Source organism: Canis lupus, chromosome 8, assembly GCF_003254725.2.
Source record: "Canis lupus dingo isolate Sandy chromosome 8, ASM325472v2, whole genome shotgun sequence".
Lineage (NCBI taxonomy): Eukaryota > Metazoa > Chordata > Mammalia > Carnivora > Canidae > Canis > Canis lupus.
This window is the reverse complement of record NC_064250.1, coordinates 4,919,388-4,934,784: the sequence shown is the minus strand read 5'-3', so window position 1 is coordinate 4,934,784 and position 15,397 is coordinate 4,919,388. Positions and strand designations below refer to the sequence as shown.

Sequence of the window (15,397 nt, the reverse complement as noted above, 5' to 3'; positions counted from 1 at the left end):
AGCTCTGTGAACATTGCTGGTATTGCCCATATAGTTTTGGACTAGATGATCCCTAGAACCCCTGTATTCTTAAAGTCTGCTTCAATGAATGACAGTGGGCAGGTTCTTTTACCAGTTCTTACAAAGTAACAGTTGAGAAAGTAATGCTCAGTGATTATTAGCTGGGGTTCCACCAGCCACAGTTCAGTGATTCCAACACTTTAGTGCACAACAGAATCAAATTGCAGTAAGTATTTGCATATTCCTTTGTCCTCTCATTAAGAAATTCTGATCCGTGGATCACACTTTGAGAAATACTTATCTTCTCCTTAAAGTGGCGATCTTGAATTGGTGAGTTACCTGAGTAATACCCATTTCCAATGAGAATAATTGGAACTATTAGTCATTTTAGTTCTAGATGAAAATATCAATTTCTTTGTGCAGACCTTTTAATAATTTTATTTACCAATGAAGTAAACAAACGTTCTATTTCTAACAATGACCTTTGTGAAAAGTATAGTAAATCATAAACTATCTGAAGGGAAAAAATTAGCTACCAAAAAAGTAGAAAGAAAATATAGGACATTATATACTTTAAATGCATTTTTAGGTTCTTCACAAATATTAAAAGGCATTTTATTACAGTGGAGATATTTCCCTTTTATGTAAAGATTCTCAATCTCAACTTCAGTATCAGTTCAGTATAAAAATAATAAAGTCAACTAATTTTAAATATTTTTAACACTGAAAAATAAAAGTTTAATTGTTCTATATATGAAATGAAAACATATTCTGATAAGTAAAACATTGTGAACAAAATCAATATAAAAATATAAGAAAAAGGAGAAAATTGGGAACACAATTTTGAACACTAACGTTTTATTTAGAGACAGAGAATTCCCCAAAGCAGGATAAATCCGTATGGCACTAAGGGATGTGTGGAGTTCAATAAAATATGATGAATCATGAAAAATTAAAAATAACTGATAAATGTCCAGTATAATTCACTGGACATGAGTAAAATCTTAGTCTTCTGAAGGATTTAATTTTTTACCAACCTAAACAATTTTTTATATGTACAATTGAAATCAAAGAGAAAATAAAACCAATTGATTTGACTTTATTATACTAATTGGTATGTTTTCTCGTTGGGTTTCTTTTTGTTTTTTTAAGATTTTATTTATTTATTCATGAGAGATGCAGACAGAGAGGCAGAGACATAGGCAGAGGGAGAAGCAGGCGCCCTGTGGGGAACCTGATGCGAGACTCCATCCCAGGACCCAGGATCAAGACCTGAGCCAAAGAAAGGCAGATGCTCAACCACTCAGCCACCCAGGTGTCCCTCTCATATGGTTTCTAACAAATTTTTGGTGTGACATAATTGTCCTTCTAGATAGTATTTTTTTTTAGAAACACTTCATATTCTTTCATCTAAGATCAAACCCAACTCAATGAATTTTGATTTTCTTTTTTTTTTTTAAGATTTTATTTATTTATTCGTGAGAGACACACAGAGAGGCAGAGACACAGGCAGAGGGAGAAGCAGGCTCATTGAAAGGAGTCCAATGCAAGACTCCATCCTGAACTCCGGGATCACTCCGTGGGCTGAAGGCAGATGCTCAAGTGCTGAGCCACCCAGGCATCCCTGGATTTTGATTTTCAAGGGAACAAATATATTTTCAGGGAAAAGTTTCAAATTCTGTGATCTAACAGAACAGTGCATGGCTCACAGCAGATGCTCAATGAACTTTTTGTTGAGTAACAAGTACAGTCTTCATCCAGGAAACTATATTTCTGATTTTGTCATAACTTCCTTTTGTGATTTAATTCAATTTCTTAATTATTATTTAACTATCAACCACATGGAAGGAAAGAACATAGGAGAGAAAAAATGAGTACAAATAAGAGATAAGTCACCGCTATTAAGAGATGATGAAAAATAAGACATTAAGACAAATATATAAGTAATTATAATGACAGAATAGAGTAAGTACCCACAAAAAAGGCACAGATATAACTCAATGCAGGTTAGAGATGAGAAAATATTTTATTGAAGTAGGGAAAAGTATTTCACATGAAGATTATCTTACTAGACACATGTCTTGGCAGACTGGTGAGAATTTGAACAGGTGGAGAAAAGATGAGCTGATACAGGACACATACAAGTTTTGTTTTTTGTTTTTTGCAGCAGGTTTTTTTTTTAATTTTTTTATTTATTTATGATAGTCACAGAGAGAGAGAGAGGCAGAGACACAGGCAGAGGGAGAAGCAGGCTCCATGCACCGGGAGCCCGACGTGGGATTCGATCCCGGGTCTCCAGGATCGCGCCCTGGGCCAAAGGCAGGCGCCAAACTGCTCTGCCACCCAGGGATCCCACATACAAGTTTTATAAATGCCAAATAGAAAAGAGTATAACATATCCAAACAACTACCGATCAGAAATTGAAGAGACAACTCAATTTACACGGCAAAATAGAGTAGAAATAAAATGAAATATTAGGCATAAGCGAGGCAAAATATATCTAAAACCTACATGAGAAAAATGTTTAAAGACTGCTAAAGGGGGTGCCTTGGTGGCTTGGAGGTTGAGCCTTTGCCTTCAACTCAGGGTGTGATCCCTGGGGTCCTGGGATCGAGTCCTGCATCAGGCTCCCTGCATGGTGCCTGCTTCTCTCTCTGCCTATGTCTCTGCCCCTCTCTGTGTCTCTCATGAATAAATAAATAAAATCTTTTTAAATTAATTAAATAATATAAATAATAGTAAATAAAAATAAATTTAAAATAATGTCAAAAAAAAACAGTCCATTTTGAGTGGTCTGGGGTAGGAGTAGGTTAGTTTGGCAGGTTCAGAGCCTCTGGGTCCCTGAGCTTCAGAGGAGAGTGCCTCTGGCTATGACTGAATGGCATTGACACAGAGAGGTTCAGCCTAGGGGACCCAACAACTGGCACTCTAGCTGAGAGAGCTGAGTCCCCCGTGGCCCAAGTCCACCCCAGCCAGCACTGGACCCGTTTCACCACAGATTCCACTGTATCAGGAAGAGCCACCTGGAGAGACACAGAATCGGAACAACAACCAACAGCTCAAGAGCGGTAGCCAGCAGCAGCAATCTGGGGTGTGGGGAGGGAGGGTCCACACTTGAAAGTAGAACTCTTCTTTAGACTCAAAAAACCCCTCTGCATTCTCAATCTAGGAGAAAGGGGCAAGAGTGGTAACTCCACCTTGCAATCTGCTAGGAGGGCTTAAGGTAGTTTTAATCTGTTTAAACTGTAATTCTTTTAACCAATATTAACATAATATTGGTGAGTGAGGGGAGGATGAGAAATGACCACTGCTTGGGCTGAATTCCCTGGAGAAAGAAATTCTCAAAGTGCAGTTGTTTCATTGCAGCGTCTCCCAGGAACAACAGCAGTGTAGGAATGAAGGCAGCCAAAGTGGCAGGGGAGAGGCTGAGTGGGTTGCCAATCCCATGGCAATTCCAGAGCTAGGGTGGCTCTGCAGAGTTGTTCAAAGTAAGCCAAGGGAGCCATGTGTTTGGACCCTCTACATGACCAATTAGTGGGGTGGGTTGTGTGCCCTTGGGAAGGTGCCTCCCTTCTGTAGGCCAAGGGTGAGGCTCAGACAGGGACTCAGTGGTGGGAAGGGGAGCCACCCACAGCCAACACACCGGGAGCCCAGGAGAACGAGCATCTTGCTTCTGAAGTGGGACTCAGGTGGCGTACACAGCATCCTTTCCAACCACACCTGCACTGCAAATAGTTTTGGACTTGTTCATGCTACTTAGACGTGTTTGCCCAGTGTGCCCATAATTTCATCAAAATTATGAAATCCAGTGTCTGCACATCTCTGGAACCTCCACACATTTTAACCGGATGATCTGCACATATTAGACACCCAATACTTATGTGCTGATACAGAGTTTCTGAGATTAGAGACCAATAGAATAATCAGATCATCAACAGTGATAGGGGAGCCAGGAAAGGAAGCCAGTTTGAGAAGAAAAGGAGGTTGAGTGTCATCCATTGTAGACAGATCTAATTTAATGTGACAAAGGTACAACTAGTAAAGACATTCAACAGGTTAAAAAGGTAGAATCATAGTTTGGGGGATACTTCAGTGCTATACAACAGAATGTATAACATCATTTTCTCAGTTCTTAAATGTAAGAAAAGAGATCTAGAGGTGGAAGGTGGAATAGTAGATAAATATTTCCCTTTAATATTTTCTATAGGCCTAATATACCTAAATTAAACATCAGGGATATCTTTACAGGGAAAAATAAAGGAAAGGTTGTGACCAGAAGCTCCAATCTGTCTTGACATTCAGGCTGCATAAGCAGGGAGTACAATAGGGTTCCGTGTACAAAAATAATCCCAATCTCAACACTCCAGGTCCTCACCTATGTAAAGAGCAAATCTTGGCTTTTTTTATATAGGGCCTCCATTCCCTAAATATTCTAAGAATTTCCAGAAGTGCCCACATGTGTCATTTCAATGGCCTTACCAGGACTGGGCCCTTGATAAAATCACTTTGTCATTGTCTCCAAGGGTGGGGAGAGGCTGTTGGGGGTGTGCAACGAGGGGAGAATCCACCAGACACCTCTGAGCCCCTACTTACAGCTCAGGGCTCCTCCTGCTAAGACGCTCTCCGCTGATGCCCGCCTGGTCCCACCATTCTGCAAATGCTTGTTTAAGGACTATCAGCTCCAGGACATCTGTAGTTTATCATTCTTTCTCGTTGGCAGAGAAGTTCTTGCCCTTTTCTTGTTCACTTCTTCAAAGATGATCTCAGAGTGGAGCTCTTTTGAAACCACACAATAGTTGTTTTTCTTTCCCAGGAGCTGATGAGCACTTACACAGGTAGGTTTGTCTTCCTTGAGCACCTAGAGAACAGGGGTGATGGCCGGAGGGGAGGAGGTGACCTCACAGAGTCCCAGCCCTGGTGGCTCCTTTTTTTTATATGTTAATGAGGCATTGTTCTAGTTTTCATTATCTTAGCTCAGTTCCCATTTTCTTCCTCTCCCAATTCTGTGGCTTCCTTTGGTCCTTGTGGGCATCCAAAGTGCCCCAAAGTATGAATCACACAGTTATATCTCCTAGTTGGGATACCAAGAGTGACTCTAGTAGGCTCCATGCACTAGGCAAGTTGAGTTGAAAACAAAATGTGCAATCTATTTTCAAATACGAAGAGAAAATGTTGTCTAAAAGCCTGGGGATAATAGTTAAACCCATTGAAAATCAATAAAAAGCCTTTTAAAGGCCACCATTCTCTTTCATGACATTTTTCTTAATGCTGAATGTCCCATACCACCAGGCAGTCAGGTAATAGGATTGATTTTTATATAACTCTGGTTCAAGAACACACAACCATTATAGGGAAGGTGGGCGGCCGAAAAAGAAAATAGGTTTCTATACCTTTTGCCCTAGCACAGCTCCATATTCCCTTTGCAGGAAGTACCTTCCTGCACACACATCAGTGGGGAGCAGGGTTTCCAGCCACTACATACAAGTGCCAGGTACCCAACCTGGATATTCCAGGAACCTACCAGATTCCCAATTCTGCCACTAATTTGCACTAAAGGGCACCCTCACTTAAACTCCTGGTGGGTGTAAAATGAAGAGGAAAGGGGCACCTGGGTGACACACTGGGTTAGGCATCCAACTCCTGGTTTTGCCTCAGGTTGTGATCTCGGGGTCGTGAGATTGAGCCCCTTGTCGTACTCTGTGCTCAGCGTGGAGTCTGCTTGGGATTCTCTCTCTCCTTCTCCCTCTGCCCATCCTGCTCATTCTCTTTCTCTCTAAAATAAATAAATAAATTTTAAAAAATGAAAAGATACTTGCCCATCATAAGTCAGCACAATCTCCAGGCATATCTACTAGTGATATAGTAAAGTAGATAAATGCTTCAAAAAATCCAGAAACATTTTAAATGAGAGTTATCATCTCAAAGGAATTTTAGAAATCTTTGAAAATTTCCAACCAGCTGCTCACCTTCCATCCGAGAGACTGGGCCTGGGCCACTTCTACTGGATATGAACCCAGGTACTGCACCTGCTCAGATTCCACCTTTGACAGGAGACTCTGACCTTCAACACCATCTCCCAGATCACATCCTTATCATGCTGGCTCTGACATCTGATAACTGACATTGTTTGGCCTTAAGACCTCACTCTCGGGGCATGTGGGTGGCTCAGCAGTTGAGCGTCTGCCTTTAGCTCAGGACGTGATCCCAGGGTCCTGGGATAAATAAAATCTTAAAAAAAAAAAAAAAAAAGACTTTGTTCTCATAAATAAGTAGTCAAAAGTCATTGTATTCTGAACCCCATTCTTATAGGCTGTGGTGAAAATATTCATTTGAACAAACATAGAAGCGTCCAGAACATTTTTAGGAAGGCAAGAGTCTGTAAGAACTAGCAAAGGAAGGCAGCTACTCCAAACTAGGGTAAGTTTTTCTAAGAATAAAACCCGGTAACCGGGCAGCCCTGGTGGCTCAGCGGTTTAGCGCCGCCTTCAGCCCAGGGCCTGATCCTGGAGTCCCGGGATCAAGTCCCACATCGGGCTCCCTGCATGGAGCCTGCTTCTCCCTCTGCCTGTGTCTCTGCCTCTCTCTCTCTGTCTCTCTTGAATAAATAAATAAAAATAAAATAAAATAGAAACCCGGTAACCATCAGCAAACAACTCAACTGTTTCTCCAAAAAACAGCTGTGAAAAATGTCTGAAAATAAGAGACACTGAAAGATAAATATTTGAGTGATTGCCCACTACCGCTGGTCCACACAGTGCCTGGGTATTTAGCTTCACATACTGGTCAGATGAAGCCTTCTTGAACTACTGCGTGATTTCTGTGTCTTCTTTTGAGGAGGACTTTGTGGACGATCCTCAACTTGCAAAGAAATCATCACCTCTTCTCTGCCCTTCTTTTTCCCCTTTTGTTCACTGCTGGAGCTCTCCTCCCCCAGGTTACTTCCTGAACCCTCTAAACCTGATGCCAACACTGGGGGAAAATTCTCAGTTGTGCTGTGTTCTTGGTTCAGAAGCAAGGAAAGGGGTTTAAGAAGTTTTAAGACCTATGTGTATCAATTAGAAATGCTCGCTTCTGATTAAGCCACAAACCTTTGTAGCAAAAGATACATGTTTCCTTTAGAAACCCAAAAGTAAGTGGCCTTAAGCTTGGTCCATCAGCCCAGTAATTTCATCAAGGATGAAATTTTCCCTTTGAATTCTGCTGGAACTTTGAGGTGCTTCTCTCAAAATACTTCCTCACCACTGTATCCAATCAGCATCTCAGATCAAGTTTGTGTACAGTGACTCTCCTAACACAGTGGTGACCTCTTCTGCAGTAAGGACACTGAAGGGACAAAGGGCGGTTATTGATACCTTATTCTTAAGGCCTCTGACACTCAAGTATGAAGAGCAGCGAACTTCTAAACACTTGTAGTATTCCAAGAAGGTGAATTACAACCTGAAAGTAATGATGAAGAAAGGACTAGAGTAGAAATTATTGAGAGGGTGGATCAGATTACATTAAATCAGATCAGATTGACTCAAGTGTCCCATCTAGCTCTACCTTCCTACCAAATGTAATGTGGGGAAGATGTGTATTGAGAGCAGATTCCCAGCACAATATGTCACTAGAGATAGAAGGAAGAGTAGACCATCTAGAAGTAGGGCCAGTGTGAATGCACAAATTACTCTAGTACAAGACATAGGAAGAGAGCTGCCAGGAGGCTTCAGAGGACAGAGGGAGCAGAGCTGGATGAGGAAATCAGGAGCACTTCTGCAGGAAGTGGCATCTGAGAAGGTCATTAAGGTGGTGGTACGACAGAGATGTGAGCTGAAGTGGGAGAGGCATTATGGAAAGTCTTTGATGTGAGAATGTGGATGTTATATTCAATTAAGGCCAAAGAGAAAGAGAGAGAGAAAGTATTAAAATATGCTGGTGGTGAGAGACATAATGAACGTTTTGCCCAAAAAGTGATTGATTTGTAATTGACATAAGCAATGGACTGGAGCAAATGAAGTCCAGTTAGGAGGAGATTACAACAATCCAGAGAGAAGAGTGAGGAGCTGAGGCGGCCAGACAATGAAGAGGCGAATCTTCAGCCCCAGCAACTGAGAGAATGCACAGGCAGAGAAAGAGGGAAGCCACTGACTGTGACTCTGGTGATTATGATGGCTAGCAGTGCAGGAAATGGGACAGTAAGGTCAGAAGAGACATCATTTTAGGGGGCTGGAGTGAAATGTGGAGAGAATTTTTATTTTGCAACTGTTTATTTTTAATGGGTTTTCTGGCATGGATACTTTAAAAAAAAAAAGATTTATTTATTCATGACAAACATAGAGAGAGAGGCAGAGACATAAGCAGAGGGAGAAGCAGGCTCCTTGCAGGGAGCCCAATGTGGGACTCAATCCCGGGGCCCTGGGATCAAGGCCTGAGCCGAAGGCAGACACTCAAACTCTGAGCCACCCAGGTAGCCCTGGCATAGATACTTTTAATGGGTTTTCAGGAAGGTGTTTGAAAATGTGAGCCTGGAGTTTGGGAGAAAAGTCATCAGGGGTAGGGAGGTGCATCTATATACAGTGTAGTTGAAGCCCAAGTGAATGAACTAAATAACCAAGGAAAGAATGAAGAACAAAGGGAAGGGAAGAGGAGGGGAGGGCAAAGGTGGGGGAGAATAAGCATAGAAACTTAGAGAATGCCCATATTTAGAAGGAAGACTGTATTCTCCCCACATTTATAACACTGTATGGAGGTTGTCTGAGGACAGACTGTATGCTGTTCACTATTATAATCCCCAGTGTCTCCCACAGTGCAAACAGACACTTCATAAATAACACTGAATGAATGAATGAAGCTAAAGGCAAGGGGGGGGCACAAATGTAAAAGAGGGAGAGATCCAAAAAAAAAAGCAAGTAATACAATGTCTCTGTAAGTGAGGGGAAAAAAAGAATTTGAAGTGGAAGAGAAACACCAAGCCACGGGGCTTGGGAAGGGACAGCAGGAATGGGGGAAATGTGAAGAAAGGGAGGTGAGGCAATATCAGTTTCAGGTGTTTTTATAACCAGACATAAGCTGTGGCCTAGAACTTCACTTTAGTGGAATTTACCCTCCAGATACACTTGCATAAGTCTGCAGTTACCTGCACAAGGATGTTCTTTACAGTGTCGCTTACAGTAGTGGGAAAAGTTTTAAAAACACCTGCATGCAAATTAATTGAAGGCAGTTAATAAATGAGGCCACCTCTTATAACAAGGTACTAAGTAGTCAGGGCTCTTGGGTGGCTCAGTCAGTTAAGCATCCCACTCTTGGTTTTTGGCTCACGTCATGATCTCAAGGTAGTGAGATAGAGCCCTGCATCAGACTCCACACTCAGCTGGGAATCTGTCTGGCATTCTCCCTCTCCCTGTGCTCCTCCCCTGTCAACTCATGTGTATGCACTCTCTCTTTCTCTCTCTCTCTCTTAAATAAATAAAATCTTAAAAAAAAAAGAATGTATTGACTTAGACAAATGTTCGAGATATTTTATTAAAGGACTACCTCAAACTATAGAATAATGCATATAATATGAACCCCTGTGCAAATAGTGTGTCTTTGTGTGTGAGCAAAAAAAAAAAAAAAAAAAATATCTGATGGTTGTACTTCAAAGTAGATACTTGTAAGCTGTAGCTTTGAGGGAACCCAACCTGGTTAAGAAGGAGGAGTTTTTACTTTTAACTTCATGCCTCTCTGTTTGGATTTTTACAGCTTGTTTCTACTCCCCCGACCCCCCACCCCGCCCCACCCCTGCTTCCACAGAAGTTCAACATTGCCCACCCCTCAAAAACCAGGCTGGAATGCTCCTGCTGTGATCAGGCCTTCCTAGATCTGATGGCCTCATGATAATAGAGTCCATTTCCATTTGATGACAATTCACTTTATGGCTTTGGAAAAGTCACCAACCTTCTCTGGGTCTCTGATCTTCAGTAGATTATCACAGAAATCTGTCTCAGCTCTAAGTTTGATTCCAACTCTACAGCAAACAGACTAGGAAGTGCTATGCTAGGATGATAATAAGACATTAATTTCTGAGGCAAAACAAGTGTTTCGAAATTTTTTTTTTTACAAAAACACAATTTTGGGGATGCCTGGGTGGCTCAGTGGTTGAGTGTCTGCCTTCTGCTCAGGTCATGATCCCAGGATCCTGGGATCGAGTCCCGCATCAGGCTCCCTGCATGGAGCCTGCTTCTCCCTCTGCCTATGTCTCTGCCTCTCTCTGTGTCTCTCATGAATAAATAAATAAAATCTTTTTTAAAAAACACAATTTTGATTGAATTTTGCTTCTTTTATTAATCTTCTATGAACTCTTAATTTCCCTCTCATTTGTACTTATTTACAAGGAAGAATTCATTATCTCAGTCACTTTTCAGAAAATCTAATCAAAATTTGCTGCTGCAATCTGAGTGTAGATGTGTCTTACACCCACTAGGGGTCAGACCACTACATTAATACAAACCAATCCCAACTTGAAAAGTGGTATTAATTGGTTGAAAGCTCTCCCAACTTATTTCCCTGCATCAAGACAGAAGACTCGCCATTTAAATTAAACATTATATAAAGAAGATAATGAGAAAGAATGCATTTGACAAAAAAGACTTAAAAGTTGAAACTATCATATATAATAAATATAATGTATTAAAGACATTTCATCCTTAATAAAAATTTCAATTATTCAACTTGCTCATTCTAGTCTGCAAAATGTTACTCTGGTCTGAGTGAGTTCAGATTGGAGGATCAATCATTGAACTGGGCAAATGCTAAGAGAGCAGAAACAACTAAAATTATTAAACTGTCAGCAAAAAAGACGAAATCCTCATTTTTAAAGGATGCATGATTAGCAGAGGATTGAGATGGATGGAAAAAACATTTTTCTAACGGATTTCAGCCATGACAATAATAAATCTGAATCATCCTACAGCAGTGAATGCACTCATGGATATAGCCAGAGGGCAGCCCTGGACTGGCCTCCTGTTCAGTCTCAGCTTTGCCACAGTCTGGCCCCGTGGCCTTGAACAAACAACTCCTCTTCCCTTGGTCTCACTAATGCATCTTCAGAATGAAGAAGTAAGATCAAATGATTTATAGAGAAGGCTCAAGGCCTAAATTAAACAGATTTATTTAACAATATTGTCAAACAGAAGATAAGAAAGTAAGGGGAAAATGTACCAAAGTTTAAAAATGGAAGGTGTTAACTGTCAAGATAGATTATTATACACTTTCATCACTAAAAAACACGGAACAAACTGAGATTTTAGATCATATGCATTGTCAGAGTTAAAGTAAGAAACAAAAAGTCAAATTCTGATTCATTTACATTTTGATTGACAGTTTTCTAAAGTAAAGGCTATTAGTGTAAATGTGAAAATATATGCAGATTATTGTCTGGAATGATAAACAGGCAATTAAAAAGTGAATACATGTTGGAAGGTGGTAGAATTGGTGGCTATGGGGGGTATAAGAATATAAGGTATGTTTCTTCATATGCTGTTTTAATATCTATACCCATGTGAATGTATCACCTATTAACATTTTTTAATTTAAGAACTTCATAGATGGGGGGAATCCCTGGGTGGCGCAGCGGTTTGGCGCCTGCCTTTGGCCCAGGGCGCGATCCTGGAGACCCGGGATCGAATCCCACGTCGGGCTCCCGGTGCATGGAGCCTGCTTCTCCCTCTGCCTGTGTCTCTGCCTCTCTCTCTCTCTGTGTCTATCATAAATAAATAAATCTTAAAAAAAAAAAAAGAACTTCATAGATGGGGGCATGTGGGTGGCTCAGTAGTTGAGTGTCTGCCTTTGCCTCAAGTCATTATCCCAGGGTCCTGGCATGAGTCCTGCATCAGGCTTCCCACAGGGAACCTGCTTCTCCCTCTGGCTAGGTCTCTGCCTCTCTATGTGTCTCTCATGAATAAATAAATAAATAAAATCTTAAAAAAAAAAAAAGAACTTCATAGATGGGACAAAAATGTGTGTCAGTACAAAAACAAACATAATTGAAAGTAAAAATGCCCCATGATTGGAATGAGAAATAAGAATGATATGGGTATCTATTACTAACCTCAGTTGGTAATAAGAGAATGATATTGTGTTCTGAAGGTGCTGCATCAAATTGGCCATGTTAAAACGGCTGTATCCAAAGGTTCTATCTGGCAGTTGTATCACTTCGGTCCCAAATCCTCACTGAGCTGCTTGTCCCTTACCTTGTCTCTCCAGAGGGGCGCTGAATCAGGACAAGTACCATTCTATTTCCCTTCTTTCTTTACACAACACAACACAACACACACACATTTCTTAGTAAAGTCTTAATGGATATTAACCTATGCAAATAAACAATGGAGAGAGTCACCAGCAAATGAATTAAACAAACAGCTAAACCCTGAATCCCAGACTTTAACATACAGGTTTAATGCAATTCCAATCAAAATTCCAGTGAGATCATTTATAAATATAGACAAGATTATCCCAAAATTATATGGAAAGGCAAAGGAACTATAATAGCTAAAACAATTTTGAATACAAAGAAGAATGTAGGAGAAATCAGTCTACTTGATTTTAATTTATTATACAGTGACAGTGATCAAGACTATCTACTATGATGGAGAAACAGACATACCCGTCAATGGAATAGAATGGAGAACCCAGAAATAGAACCACGCAAATATGTCCAGTTTATTTCTGACCAAGGTACAAAAGCAAGTCCGTGCAAGAAAGATCCACCTTTTCAAAAAAACAGTGTTGGAACAACTGGACACCTACAGACCAAAAAGATGAACCTTGACCCAAACACATTAAACAAAAAGTAGCTCAAAATGTATTAACAACTTAAAAGAAAATATAAAACTCAAAACTTTTAAGGAAAAAAAAAATACAGGAGAAACTCTTTGGGATCTAGGACTAAGCAGAGTTCTTAAAGTCCATACCAAAAGTACAATCCATAAAGAAAAGCACCAATATAGTTGGATTTCATCAAAATTAAAATGATTGCCTTGCAAAAGACCCTTTAAAAAGATAAAGAGACAAGCTATAGATTGGGAGAAAATATGTGCAAACTGTGTATTTTACGAAGGACTAGTGTCTACAATAGATAAACAAACCCAACAAGAAAACAATCCAGTTAGACAGCAGGTATAGACATGAGCATTCATGTTACTGAAGAACATATGGATGGCAAATAAGCACAGGCACGGATATTTTACATCATGAGCCATTAGGGAAATGCAAATTAAAACCCCAGTAAGATATCATTACACATCTGTCAGAATGGCTAAAACAAAAAGTTGTGACAACACCAAATGGTGACAAGACTGTAGAGAAACTGGATCACTCAGATTTTGCTGGTGAGAATGTAAAATGTGACAGCCCCTCTGGAGAACAGTTTGGCAGTTTCTTAAAACGAACACAAAACTACCATACAGCCCCCAAATCGCACTCTCGGGCTTTGAGCCCAGAGTGAAGAAAACTTATATTCACACAAAGTCCTGTACAAGAATGTTTTTAGCTACTTTATTTGTAATAGCCTAAAACTACGTATAGCCCAGACATCCTTCCTTTAGTGGATTGTTGTACAGATTCTGGAATATCCATCTCATGCAATACCACTCAGCAATAAAAGGAATGTCACAGTAATAAATAAATAAATGCAACAGTTTGGAGTGCATCTTCAGAGAATTATGCTGAGTCAAAAAAGCCAATCCCAAAGGTTACATACGTACGATTTCATTCATAGAGCATTCCTGAAAAAAGTATAGAAAGAGAGAATAGGTAAATGATGGCCAGGGGCTAAAAAAAAGGGTAGGGGAAGTGGGAGAAAGGAAGAAAGGCTTTCCATAAAAGGGCAATGCAAGGATCCTGTGGTCACGAAAACCTTCCCTACCTTGACTGTATCAATGTCCATATGTCGGTTGTCACATTGTATCACAGTTGTACAACTACTGTGGGTTAGTCACCATCCGGAGGAAATGAATAAAAGGTATATAGGACTTCTCTGCATTATTTCTTGCAACTGTATGTGACTCTACAATGATCTCAAAATGATAGATTCAGTTTTATATATATAACATATATATATATATAATATATATATATATATTTTTTTTACATACACACATACAAACCATGGCCTTAAGTTCAGTTACAGAAATAAGAACCACAGCATCTATGTATATTTTTTCCTTACAGGTTATATACATGTATGTATGTACAGATTATTCAGCCATTGTCTAGAATTTCCAAACTTATACTTCTCTCTGCTTTGTGCTTCCAGGACTGGAACTCTACAAACCACATTTCTACTTTTTTAGCTTCTTCCCTCTTAAGCCACCAAAAGGCAGAGACCAAGCACTGGAGAATGAAGATACTTGATCCTCCCCATATGCTTCCTGTGGGCTTCCTCCCGTGTCATGTCCCTCCAAGAATCATACAAGGACACCTCTTCCTTCCCTGGAGGAGAAGTCCTTCTAGCAGTTGGATCTAATTTACCTTTTTCCAACACGTGCAGAACCAGTTGCATAAAACAGGTGTCAGCAAACTTTTGCTGATAAGTTTTGCCCAATAGTGAATATCTGAGACTTTGCTGGCCACACAGTCTCTGTAGCCACTATTCAACTCTGCCATTATTATGTGACACCAACCACACACAATACATAAATGAATGAGTGTGGCAAGGGTCACTTGACTTATGGACACTGAAATTTGAATATCATATTACTTTCACGTGTCGCAAAATATTATAACCATTCTGTGTTGAATGGTGCACCCCAAGAGACAGGCAGAGAAGTCCTAACACCCTGCACCTGTGAATGTGACCTTACTAGGAAATAAGGTCTTTGCAGATGTAATCAAAGTAAGGTGAGGTCACTAGGTTGGGCTTTAATCTAACAGTACTGTCATTCTTACCAAAAGAGGAAAACATCTTGTAAAGATGTGGATGCATAGATAGAACAGCATGTGAAGACATCGGAGTTATGTAACTGCCAGACAAGGAGCCCCAGGTGTTGCCAGCCACCGCCCAGAGTCTAGAATAAGAGAGGAAGCATCCTACCCGGACTCTCAGAGGGAGCATGGTCCTGCTCACAATTTGATTTCGAATGTTGAGGCTCCAGAGCTGTGCAAGGGTACATGTCTATGGTTTTAAGCCACACAGTTTGTGACACTTTATTATGGTGGCTTTAGGAAAACAATATAATTATTCTTTTTATTTATTTTTTCAGCCATTGAAAAATGTATGAACCATTCTTAACTCACTGGCCATACAAAAAGCAGACTGTGGGCTGGATTTGGCCTATGAGCCATAGTTTGCAGACTGTCATAGAGTCTCGCCCACCCCAAGATATCCGCGTCAGCCAAGCAGTGCCCTCTAGGTAGAACTTTCAGCTCCAAGCTACTAAA

The 15,397-nt window shown here is 40.4% G+C and overlaps 1 long non-coding RNA gene across 1 annotated transcript; it reads right to left on the bottom strand.

The window, feature by feature from the left end:
- Positions 1 to 1,502: 1,502 nt before the first annotated feature.
- On the bottom strand, positions 1,503 to 6,223 carry LOC125755535 (uncharacterized). The gene is made up of 3 exons (XR_007412249.1): positions 5,968 to 6,223; positions 5,610 to 5,774; positions 1,503 to 4,859 (listed from the first exon to the last, which is right to left on the bottom strand). It is a non-coding gene; the product is annotated as an uncharacterized LOC125755535 (long non-coding RNA).
- Between the last annotated feature and the right edge of the window lie 9,174 nt (positions 6,224 to 15,397).